The following is a 13,538-nucleotide window of genomic DNA, read 5'->3' as shown; positions in this document are numbered from 1 at the left end:
ATGAAATGAGGGTGGGTTAATTTGGATTGTGGCCACCACAGGACTCCTCATCATCTCTGGCAGGATCTCTGTAGCTTGGCGGAGGCGGAGGAGGAGGCATTGTGTCTGGATTTTGGCCCATGAAGGAGTATTGCCGAAATCGGTCTTGAACTTCAATACTTCTAAATCTGTCCATAATACCAGGATTTTCGCGGCAGTCGTCCATAAAGCCAGACATTTCGTTGTAGAAAACTTGGTGCCATTTAACCAAGTCTTGGTGCCAAGCGTGTTGATTCTGATACATCTGTGTATGCTCATCATGCCAGTCACGATGCTCCTTGTGCCACTCAGATTGTTGTACATTCCCATACCGTGCTTCTTCATGACGTTCTTTGTTGGCAATTTCCATCTGTTGAAGCATATGAGTGATGTCCGCAGTAGGTATTGAGGATGAAGTATGTCTAAGGTATTTGGAGGAACATCTGGTGGTTGCTGAGAAGTACCGGCTGTTTCCTTTCCTTTTCCTTTTCCTTTTGCTCTGGCTGGAATAGTGCGTGGAGGCATGGTGATATGAGATTTAGGGTTTTAGAGAAGGTGAAGATGAGGAGGATTAGGGTTAGTCACTGGTTTTGGGGTTTTTGAGGACAGATGATATGAAGTCTTGAGATAGGAAGTGATAGGGTTGGTTGATGTGTCGATGCATGAGAGAGAAAGAAATGTATTTAAATCACATAGCATCAGTATGTGTCGATGCAAATGGTCATGCATCGATGCCTATTATTCACATTTGGCATGTGTATCGATACATGCGATGGATGCATCGATGCATCCTGAACCAGTTTGTTAAAAGAATTGAAATCCAGAATATATGGATCGATGCATGCTTGTTTTGTGTCGATGCATACTGATGCTAAACCAGATTTTAATGAATTTTGATGCAGTATGGATATGCATTATGCACTATGTCATGATGGTTATGCCCAAGAAAGATTCATAAGTCAGATTTTTAATGTGCAAACAATATAGGCAAACAATATATGCAATCAAATTTATATCAACGAGAGTAAGAACATTTGTTCTAACATACACAACCACTTAGCAGTAAGAGACTTGTAGAAAGGATTGATATTACCTCTGTTAGCGTAATCTTGTGATGGATAATTGGCATCTAAAACGAATCTTATTAACCAAGGTGAGGCATAATATAATTAGGAGGCAACATGCTTAAGACATCAAATGAGAGAGATCTAAGATCCCTAATTCACGACGAATGTTGAAGAAAGGTTCCGTTGCCAAAGGTTTAGTGAAAATATCAGCAAGCTGATTTTTGGAGTCAACGTGCTCAAATACAACGTCTTCTTTTTCAACATGGTCGCGAAGAAAGTGATGTCTAATCTCTATGTGTTTAGTGCGTGAGTGTAGAACAGGGTTTTTAGTAAGGTTTATGGCACTAGTGTTGTCACATTTTATAGGAATACGTTTGAGTTGAATGTTGAAGTCTTGTAGTTGCTGCTTCAGCCATAAAATCTGAGCGCAACAACTACCGGCTGCAACGTATTCTGCCTCTGCAGTTGACAAAGCCACAGAAACCTGCTTTTTGCTATGCCAACTTACCAAGGAATTTGAGAACAGGTGACATGTACCACTTGTGCTTTTCCTATCTGATTTACAGCCAGCAAAATCAGAATCGGAGAACCCTACTAAACTACAATCACTTCCTTTGGAATACCAAAGCCCATATTTAGGTGTTCCGTGAAGATATCTAAATATGCGCTTCACCGCTTTTAGGTGCGATTCCTTAGGATTTGATTGATAGCGTGCACACATACAAACACTAAACATGATGTCAGGTCTAGAAGCAGAAAGATACAAGAGAGATCCAATCATACCTCTGAACTTTTTGACATCTACACACTTACCATGCTCATCCTTATCTAGATTTCCGTTGGTAGGCATTGGGGTGTCAATTGATTTTGAGTCATTCATTCCAAAGCGCTTGAGCAGTTCTCTGCAGTATTTTGTTTGACATACTGTTGTACCCTCATCAAGTTGCTTTATTTGCAGTCCTAGAAAGTAGTTCAGCTCCCCCATTAGACTCATCTCAAATTCACCCTGCATAACCTTAGAAAATTCTTCGACCAAGTGTATGTTAGTTGAACCAAATATTATATCGTCGACATAAACTTGAACTAAAAGTATGTGCTTCCCTTTGTGTTTAATAAAGAGAGTATTGTCCACCTTACCTCTTGAATATCCATGATCAATTAGGAATTTGCTAAGCCTTTCATACCAAACCCGAGGGTCTTGTTTAAGACCATACAAAGCTCGTTTTAATTTGTAAACATGATCTGGATTTTCAGCATTTTCAAAACCAGGAGGTTGTGAAACATATACCTCTTCATTTATGACACCATTAAGAAAAACACTCTTTACATCCATTTGGTAGAGCTTAAAGTCCTTAGAGCACGCATAGGCGAGCAAAAGACGTATAGCTTCAAGGCGAGCAACTGGAGCATAAGTTTCCTCATAGTCTATGCCCTCCTCTTGGTTATACCCTTGTGCTACTAAACGTGCCTTGTTCCTAGTAATCACTCCGTTTTCATCAAGCTTATTTCTAAAAACCCACTTAGTGCCTATGATATGATGATCTCGCGGACGAGGGACAAGTTCCCAAACGTCATTTCTTTTAAATTGATTAAGCTCTTCTTGCATGGCCATTAGCCAAAATTCATCAATCAAGGCCTCTTTGGCATTTTTAGGTTCTACTTGTGAAACAAACGCGAAGTGAGAACAAAAATTACTTATCTTAGAACGGGTCATTACTCCCTTTGAAATGTCTCCCAAGATGTTGTCAATGGGATGGTCTTTTGAGGATTTCCAAGTTGTTGGAAGATCATTCACTTCAGCTGTCTTTTCTTCCTCATTTTCTTCATGACTAGTATCTTCCTCCTTCTCATGGGCAACTGTTTTGGACTGATCAGTTTCCTCAACAGCTTCCTTGAGTATGTCTTCTGTAGATACACCTGCGTCATCAAAAGAAATACCTTTTCCGACATTTTTCGGATAAGACTCATCAAAAGAAACATGAACAGATTCTTCAACAGTAAGTAAACGCTTATTATACACTCTATATGCTTTACTTGACAGTGAGTAACCAAGAAAGATACCTTCATCCGCTTTTGCATCAAACTTCCCAATATTTTCTTTACCGTTATTCAAAACAAAACACTTACAACCGAATGCGTGAAGATGTGACAAGTTTGGTTTTCTTCCTTTCAAAAGTTCATAAGGAGTTTTATTTAAAATAGGGCGAATTAAGATTCTGTTTAAAACATAACAGGCTGTGCTGACAGCATCAGCCCAAAAGTGTTTTGGTAATCCACCCTCATTAAGCATTGTTCTTGCCAACTCCTCTAAAACACGATTTTTACGCTCCACAACGCCATTTTGTTGTGGAGTTCGAGGAGCTGAAAAATTATGCTCAATACCATACTTGTCACAGTACTTCTCAAAGTGATAATTTTGAAACTCACCACCATGATCGCTACGAATTATAACTATTTTGGAATTCATTTTGTTTTGGGACAGATTTGCAAAATTCTTAAAAGCAGAAAAAGTTTCATCTTTGCTGTGAAGGAATATAGTCCAAGTAAATCTAGAGTAGTCATCAACTATTACAAAGCCATAGTAATTTGCACCTAGGCTCTTTGTCCTAGAAGGTCCAAAGAGATCCATATGGAGAAGCTCAAGGGGTCGTGAAGTTGAAATTACATTTTTAGATTTAAAAGAGACCCTCGTTTGCTTTCCCATTTGGCACGCGTCACATAGGTGGTCTTTTGAAAATTTTATTTTTGGTAGACCGACTACTAGATCCTTAGATACAACCTTATTAAGCAAATCGAAATTAACATACGCTAAACGTCTATGCCAAAGCCAAGAATCATCATTCAAGGTGACTAGACATTTAGTACTTGTCAAAGGTACATCAAAAAGGTCAAGCATATAGATATTGTTTACTCTAACACCCTTAAACACAATGTTCTGTTCAACATGTTCAATTATGCAGCAAGTTTTTGTGAACGAAACTTTATAGCCCATGTCGCATAGTTGACTTATGCTTAACAAATTGTGTTTAAGTCCCTCTACTAGATGGACATTTGAAATAGTAGTGGTGGAGGGATTACCTACACTACCTTTGCCGAGTATAGCTCCTTTGTTATTGTCTCCATAAGTAACATATCCCTTCTTCTTTGCCTTGAAGTCTATAAAAAGCGATATGTCACCGGTCATGTGCCTCGAGCAGCCGCTGTCAAGAAACCACCTTCTATCTGCGGAGGCAAGGCACTCATCCTACAATATCAAAAGAGAGAAGTTGGTACCCAATTTTCATTGGGTCCAAGTGGGTAAGTGCTAACATGGTTGCCTTTTGGCTTCCATTGATAAATACCTTTAGGGACAAGAAATCTCCTAAACTTGCATTTCTCAATGGTATGGCCAGCATGACAACAATAATGACATAAACCATGATGATGTGTTTGTTGTTTCTTGTTCATTGAATCCTTTAGAATAAAAGAGTATTTTGCATATGGAGGATTTAATGACTTCTTAAACAACCTAGAGTCAACGGCATAAGTAACTTTAGGTTGTAGCGCCTTCTTTAATTTGACCTTAAGAGTGTTTACCTCTTTTTGCCAAATATAACAAGCGTCACAATACCTAACTCTACTACATCCATCAATGTCAATATTTTTTGAATTTTCTGCAATACTAGCTTTCAACGCTTCTAAATCAATTTCAGCTTTGTTTACTTTACCTTCCAAAAATGAAAAAATATGTTTGTCGGAAGATAGTCTTTTAAAAGCATCTACAACTTCGTTATGCAGTTTTTCAAAAGCTATTTTTAGTTCCGAAAAAGACATAGAAGAGAAATTATTGTAATAGGCTTGTTTTACCTTTTTGTCATTGTTTTTCTTCTTGTGGTTGGACAGATTTTTTGTGTGAGCCATAAGGCACAGATTTGCGGCTTCATCACCATCACTTGAGCTTTGTGTGCTTGATGAATCACTATCACTTTCCCATGCAATGTACGCTCTTCTTTGTTTGCTGTACCTTTTTGGTGAATCTTTTCTTTGATCCTTATACTTCATAGGGCAGTCCGTTTTATAATGTCCAGATTTACCACAATTAAAACAGGATCCTCTTCCTCTACTCTTCTTGTTCTCTTCTTGTTTCGAATTTGTAGATTGTCTTCGAAACTTCATGAGATTTTTGTCAGAATGCTTGACTCCATTCTTTCGAATGAATCTATTATATCTCCTTACAAACAGTCCCATTTCCTCATCATCTGAGTCTTTGTCACTACTTGAATCATTGTCGCTTTGCTCTTTTCGTGAGGACTTAGAGCTAGAGGCCACAAGAGCTATTGGCTTCTTCTCTCCCTCTTTGTCTCTTTTCTTCTCCTTTTCCTTCTTACTTTTGTTCTCATATTTTTCAAGACTTTCCAATGCTTGCTGATGTTCTTCCAGCTTTCCAAACAGAGTTGTAATCGTAAGTCTTGTTAGATCGTTGGCTTCCTTAATTGCTGTTACTTTAGGTTGCCACTCCCTGCTAAGACACCTGAGAATTTTATTAGTAGCAATTTCATTGGAAATAGGTTTTCCAAGCGCATTCAATCGGTTAGTTAGATGAGTGAATCTCTTTTGCATGTCGGAGATAGATTCTCCTTGTTTCATGCGAAAGAGCTCAAACTCTTGATTGAGTGTGTTAATGCGGGACTGTTTTACTTCAGTAGTACCCTCATGGGCAACTTCTAAAGCATCCCACATTTCTTTAGCTGTCGTGCAATGGGATACTCGATAATACTCATCAACACCAAGTGCTGAAATTAGCATGTTTCGAGCTCTCCAATCACACAACCACTTTTTCTCATCTTTCTCATTCCAATCATCTTCTGGTTTAGGTACTATGGCGCCAGCCGCATTTGTCATAGTAATTTGAAACGGACCATTTTCAGTGGCAGCCTATACTAGCCTATCCACAGAATTTATATGAACTCGCATGCAGTCTTTCCAGTAGCCGTAATTTTCACCGTTGAAAATAGGCGCTCTATTATACGCCCCCTTTGGTTCAGAATCCATACTGTTACAGGCAGCCACAGAGCACCAGCGAACCGGCGCTCTGATACCACTTGTTAGACGGTGTGGCTAGTGATCGAGAGGGGGGTGAATAGATCACCTCTTTGAAATTTAACGGATTTAAAGTTTTATCAGAGTTTTTAAAGTTGGCGGAAAATATCAGTCCCGAATCGACTTCCGTCTATTCTGAACCGCTACTAGAAAACCGGACACACGAGTTCAATGCTGGATTTGAATAAGAATGACAGACACAATCAACACCAGAATTTTAGCTAATTGAATGCACTTATCATTTAAGTCTATTTCCAATGAATAAAACCTAGCTAACAATTTTGTCAAACAGTTGGTGTGTATGTGATCAATGATGAACAGCAGTAGAGTTTAATTAAAAAGGTTTTCTTGCCACTGCTGTCTTGCAAAAGGAACAATCACAACACACCAACTGAAATTGTGAAAACTGTTTTAAACGTAAAGAGGAGTAAGGTAAGAATACGATACGCAGAGATTTGGTAAGGAAGTTCCCCACGTCGTCCTCGCGTGTGGGTACGTCTCCCTCTCAATTTCAAATGAAATTGAGAACTTTGATTATCAATTATTGCCGAATTCGTTGATACAAGGTTATGATACAAAGACAGAATTCTAAATTCCAAGAACTTCTTCTTGTATGAACCTTCACTTGATCTGAGCACGATCAAGAATTTCCTGCACGAAATTGCAAATAATTCACCGGTTCCACGACCTGCTTGCGAAATCCCCCGATCTCCAAACGCAACGCTGCGGCTGAATCTGTTCTGCAAACGTGACTCCCAAACCCTCAAGAACACTCCAGTTCTTGAAGGACAAACCAGTAGGTTTTTCCTCGAAACCCCCTTCAATCTTCAACTCAGCTAGATCCTCGATCGTTCCACTGAAAACCACAGCTAGATCCTTGATCGTACCACTGAATGTTATCTCGATAATCCTTTAATCCAAAGAACAAGAATGGTTATGTGTTGATGTTCTTGAAGAAAAGTGATTGAGAAGATGAAGAAGATGAAGTCTCTTTCAGGTTTCTATGTGCTCTCAAACAATTGCTGCTACACTGCTTTTGATCTTGTGTTCAATTGTTTTTCCCTCAAAGAATTCGTTATGTTGCCACTGCTGTCACAACACCTCTTATATATATGCTGAAAACAGAAACTGTTATTACATAAAACAAACTTATGCATTGATACATGAGGGTATGCATCGATGCATACTGTAAAATGAATGGGTTTTTGGTGAAATGGATAAAGCATGGATCGATGCAAAATACGTATGTATTGATGCATATGACATTTCCACTAACATGTATCGATGCCTAATACGTATGCATTGATACATAGGCTGTTTTAACTGATCATGCATCGATGCAAGGATCGTATGGATCGATCCATAGATCATTTTGCCTTTCATGTGTCGACACAAGACTCGTATGCATCGATGCATACTGAACAAAAAAGTTTTGTGATTTACCACATGCTGTATGGATCGATGCAAAGGCTTATGTGTTGATGCATACTGACACAAAATGGATTTTATGTGTTATTTTAAGAGAAGTATCAATGTAGGTCTTTATGTACAGTTATGCAACAATAGAATGGGATAAAAACACAATAAAAACACAAATGTATCATGTAATGTAATGCACAGCCAACATTTGGATGATGATCACACAATTTGCTATCATTAAAAATTAATTCAAAGTAAAGAATTCTCTCACATATTATATTAGGTCTTTCACTACTATAGAAATCCTAATTCTGAATTTTGATGATACAATATTGCTTAGAAGACTTCATGGAGAACTAAAGTTTACGAGGTTGATCTGCTGTAATCGGTTTCCGCCAATACTTTGAGGTTTCTTAATTTTCAATCAAATGTCTTTTTCCTTTCAATATTTTGTTCTATACCTTGTATGCTTTATTCAAGTTCTATAGAATATGTGTTGATTAATTTCGAGTGATATATATTACATAATCGTGTTTGCTTAATTCGCATGTGCTTAACTCGTTTGCTTAATTCGAAATCTGTTTGCTTAATTCAGAAATTAGGAACACATATCATATATTAGTATCAATGCGCTTGTTATTGTTACGGTAATCGAAAATAGATTAGAATCCGCTTAGGACATGAAAATTATATTAACCAATAATAAGTTAGGAAACTAAATCAGTAGATCAGCTTATTTTATAATCACTTTTTATAATCGCTTATTTTAATCACTTTTTATAATCACTTATTCTAAATCGAATCGAAACCCCCATATTTTGTTTTCATACTTGTTAATTTGCCAAGAGTCCTTGCGATACGATACTCGAGGTGTCGCTTTCCATTTACTATATATTATTACTCGTTTTTGACCCATGTGCGACAACGGATCAAATTGGCGCCGTTGCCGGGCTCTTGTAGATCTTAACCATTATTATAGTCTAATCATTATTATAGGTTTAGGTGTTATGTTTTAGCATTTTTTGTCCCAACTTTCTTGCGTTTTGGTCTTTTTGCGTTTTAGGATAAAAATAATATGTTTTTTTAGAAAATCATCTCAAATTATTCCAATTCTTTGTCTGATTAACTAGGAAAAAATCAAGGATCAAAAGTCTATATTTAGGGACTAAATAATGGGAGCCGTTCTAAAAATCCGAAATTCCTTATTTTTCTATTTTTTATGACTTATTTTCTGTTTTTATAGTTTCAGAAAATTCTGCAAAAATTCTCAAAATTCTCAATTTACGTTATTAGATTAATTTTTGTGTTTTTGTATTTTTTGTATATTTATTTTAATCGTTTTTTTCGTATTTCAATTGTTTTTACTTAATATGGACATTGTCGGTATTTTCCTATTTGTTGTTGCATTGCTGAATTAGTTGTGTTTTCTCATTGTTTGTTAATTTTTTTTTCTTTTCTATTGAGTTTAACATGGATGACCAAAGAATTCTGAGAGAACTTGTTGCCCCTGATGTTGATTATAATGTTTTGTGTATTGAATATCCTGTTGCTGCCAAATCCTTGATTGGGAACATGTCACTTGACTCCCAACAGTTCACAACAAGGGATAATTTTGTGGTCCAAGCAAAAGGTGTGAATGAGATTCAGGTTTCTTCTTCCAACAAGGCTCTAGAAGTCAAAATTGATGAACTTACCTCTTTAGTGAAACAATTGATATTACCCCTTCCACCACCACCACCATATAACCCTCCACAAGTAACCACCTATTCACCTTATGAACCTTCACTACAGGAACTCGTCAAGCAAATGGTTATAAATAGTCTCCAATTTCAGCAGCAAACAAATTATAGTATTCAGACTTTGCAAACACAAATTGGACAACTTGCCACTTCAATGAGTGTCATGCAACAAGTTAAAGAATCAAATCAACTACATGCCCAAACAGTAGCTAGTCCAAAAGGCTCTAATGTGAGTGCAATTTCCTTGAGATCCGAAAAAGTTACAGAATCAGCCCCAGAAAAACATAAAAAAATTGTTAGTGTAACGCCTGAAAATAAACGTGAACCTTCTATTGTTATTGAGGTTGAAAAAAAGTATGTATCACCAATCCCTTTCTCACAAGGAGTACTGAAAAATAAGAAGGTTGACGAGGAAGAGCATTCTGTTTTTCAGATAGAGTTGCTTTCTGAAGTTGTTGATGAAGCTTATTCTGATTTGTTTTCAACTAATTTTCCAACATTATCTGGTTTTGATGATATTTACTCATGTGATGATTGTACTAACACTAACCTTTGTGTTGTTTGTGCTGAGATTGATGCTGCCTTGCAGGGTGACAGTGTAAATGAAGTTGTTTATGTAGCTGAAGTTCTTGACATTCCGGCTGCCCCAAACATACCATCCATTGAACAACCACATTCTATAGAGCCTAAACCACTTCCCAAGGATTCATATTATCATAAAAACTTCAACTTAAACAGAAACATAAGAAGGGAATTGGATGGACCTTGGCTGACACTCGTGATATTAGCCATTCCATATGTATGCATAGGATCTCACTTAAAGATGAAATAAAAGTAGTGAGGAAGCCTTGTAATCCTTTGATTCTTGATATTGTGAAAAAGGAGATCACTTTCACGCGCCCATTCAACACTTTTACTTATCAAAGATTCTTCTTTGATCCTGGAATACAAGGCGAATGCACTAATCAAAATTTCAAGGTCAATGGACACTATCTAAAGCTACTACATGAGAACCCGACTTTGGAAGAAGAGATTGTAGAAGAACTCTCTTTGGGAAAGGCTGTTTATGCAATCACTTATCCGCCTTGACTCCTCGGGTGTGTTCTTTCCTTTCTCTCACTCTTATTTTATATTTATGCTCTTTCATTGAGGATAATGTATGTTTTAAGTGTGGGTGAGGCAACCATTTATTTGTTTTGTTTTCTTTGTTTTTTCTCTGTTTTGGTTTTGGTTTGCTTTCTTAAAAAAAATTGTATATTTTTTCCTTTAGTTTTTGAGTTACAATTATGAGTATTTTTCTTAGTTCTCTTGACTAAAGTCTTGTGGTGTGATGTGAAAAATTTGCTGTGAATTTTTAGTATGATAGGAATGACTAAACTCTAAATTGTACATCATTTGTGGTAGATCAATTAACCTTGTGAGATTTTGAGCCTTATATGGATAACATACAAAAATCAATCTCTTTCTTTCTTGTGTGGTTCACTCATGTCTGTTAGTCTCTAGAACTTGAATTGACTCTTGTTGATGTTGTTGTTTACTTGTGCACACTGATATGATAAATGCAATTTTTTGTTTTTTTTTGTTTTTTAGTAAGTTACCCAAAAAACCAACCCTGAAATAATATCATACTTTGTTTGAAACCCCCTTAAGCCTATCATCTTTTTTTTTGTTTAAAAGTCATTACAAACCGAGAAGTGAAAAACAATGTTATATCACCCTATTCAAAGGGTTGAAAGAGTCTTGTTTGGAGTCGTGTGGGGTTGAATAATTATGTTTGTAATATTTCAGAAGTTGGTAGAAAAAGAAAAGAAAAATAGAAAAAGAAAATAGAAACGAAAAAAAATGAATGAAAAAAATAGAAGCATGTATACATATCAATACGCACTCCTTATGAAAAAGAAAAAAAGAAGAAGAAAAAAGAGAAAGGAGAAAAAAATATGAACGAAAATAGTTAATATAGAGTTGTTGAAGTGAATGAAATATTTTATAAATTCAACTCTCGCAGTTTCTTTCAAGTCTCTTTTGTCTCTTTGAATTTTAGCCTAGTACCCCTTATGATTTATCTCACCCTTACCTTTGCCACGTTACAAACAAATAAACACTACGCCAAATAAGGGAAAAGAGAGCGCTTATTTTGGCCTATAACAGCGCTTTTAAGCGCCCTCTAAAGTGGCGCTGGCATAGGTAAAGACAGCGCTTTGTTTTCCTGGAGAAAGCGCTGTCTAAAGTGGCCCTTTAAGGGCCACATTATAGTGCGCTTTCAGAAAAAAGCGCCCTCTGGAGTGGTCCATAAAGGGACACCTTAGAGGGCGCTTTCTGGAAAAAGCGCCCTCTAAAGTTGTCAATGTAAAGTGTTTAGAGGGCGCTTTCAGGAAAAAGCGCCCTCTAAAGTTGTCAATGTAAAGTGTTTAGAGGGCGCTTTCTGGACAAAGCGCCCTCTAAAGTTGTCAATGTAAAGTGTTTAGAGGGCGCTTCCTACAGAAAGCGCCCTCTAAAGTGTTAGTTATTTTTAAAAAAATTGTTTGAAAAACAGTGGATATTTAATTGGTAACCTGTTCGCATGCTGCAAAAGTGTAAAATTCATATTGATTTCATCCTTTAATCCAATGTTATACACCATTAATCCATTGATATATACAACATGAATCCATTTATATACAACATTAATCCTCCATATATACAACATTAATATATGATTCTTTGATCAACAATATACAACAACATATTCATGATTTAGTAAAAGTACAACAACAATATACAACATATATACAACAACAACATTCCATACATATATGTACAACAATATACAACCTAGCTATATGATTCTTTGATCAACAATGAATTGACACAATTCATCCTTCATTTCATCCAAATGAGCTCTTGAGTAAGATTTGTATTCCTCAAAGTACTACAATTAAGAGAATAAAACATATTCATGATTTAGTAACAAATTAGATGAAATATCAGATAATATTAAAATAAACCCTAAGTTATTATTCCATACCATTTTTGGGATGTCTATACGATTCAACGCAATGATATCTCTCATAAATCTCAATACAAAAAATCCGCAATCGACCGAATTATTTTGCTGAGGACACTACACAGAAAAACAAACAATATATATATAGTTAATTTCTTACAAACACTATTATAAGCAAAAAAACAAACACTATTATAAGCAAAAATAAGATACTTAATATATACCTGAACTCTGACCCAGGTAATGTCCTTCCTATTGCGGTAATTCTTTTTCGATCTAAATTTTAGTATTTCCCTAACAAAATAAAAACGTATATTGAGATCAATCTGACAGACATAATTAAATATACAAATACACACGAATATTTAGGGGAATTTCACTTACGCGTCAACCGTCTTCTTCATACTCGGATATTTACTCCAATCACCCGATAACGAATCGAGATAATATACAATTAGTCTCGAAAGATCCATAGCAACCAACACCCAGTGACCACTATAAAATAAAACAAAAATTTAGATGCATGAAAATTTTCTACGTAAAAGATATACATAGATTAGAATGAAATTATTAGAAAGAAAATCTAACCCGTTGCCAGAATTAAACGGTAAAAAATACAAACTGGGTGTAGTATTATCGCCGGCCGCCATGAATCTATCGACTAGTTCATTCTTTACGGATGTTGGATTTTTCATTATAAGCGTTGTGTTGATACGGGAAGCAGCAATAAAATTGAATCGGTTACACAATTCAGTTCCCCGCATCAATGTTACATACATATACCTTAAATAGAAACATAATAAACATTAAACTACTCATTGAAATGTGTAAATAAATTGTTCAACTAAGTAAATAATAGATTGATCGGAGTACCATATGTATGTATGAATGACAGCGATGCCCAATTCTTCGTGTTCAAAAAGTTGTTGCATGTCCTCCTTTGCAATTATTTCGGAATGAGCAAATCCGAAAACACCTTCATCAAAATCTACACTACGGATGGCGCCGTGTATAATATCGGACTCTTCCACCATTTTCTCAAGACGCATCATAATTTGAGATTTTGTCCCGGACGTCGTTGGAGGAATATCGTTACCAGCTTTTTTCAACTTTCGACCGGGAACCTAAAAATTCATATAAATTAAATCATGACTTTTTGTGATGCAACAGAATCGTTGCGTATATAATTCAATGGGTATATATATTTGTACCTCTTTTTGAGATGCAACCGAC

The sequence above is a fragment of the Lathyrus oleraceus genome, chromosome 5 (assembly GCF_024323335.1).
Source record: "Lathyrus oleraceus cultivar Zhongwan6 chromosome 5, CAAS_Psat_ZW6_1.0, whole genome shotgun sequence".
Lineage (NCBI taxonomy): Eukaryota > Viridiplantae > Streptophyta > Magnoliopsida > Fabales > Fabaceae > Lathyrus > Lathyrus oleraceus.
Note: the sequence above shows the minus strand (reverse complement) of the source record.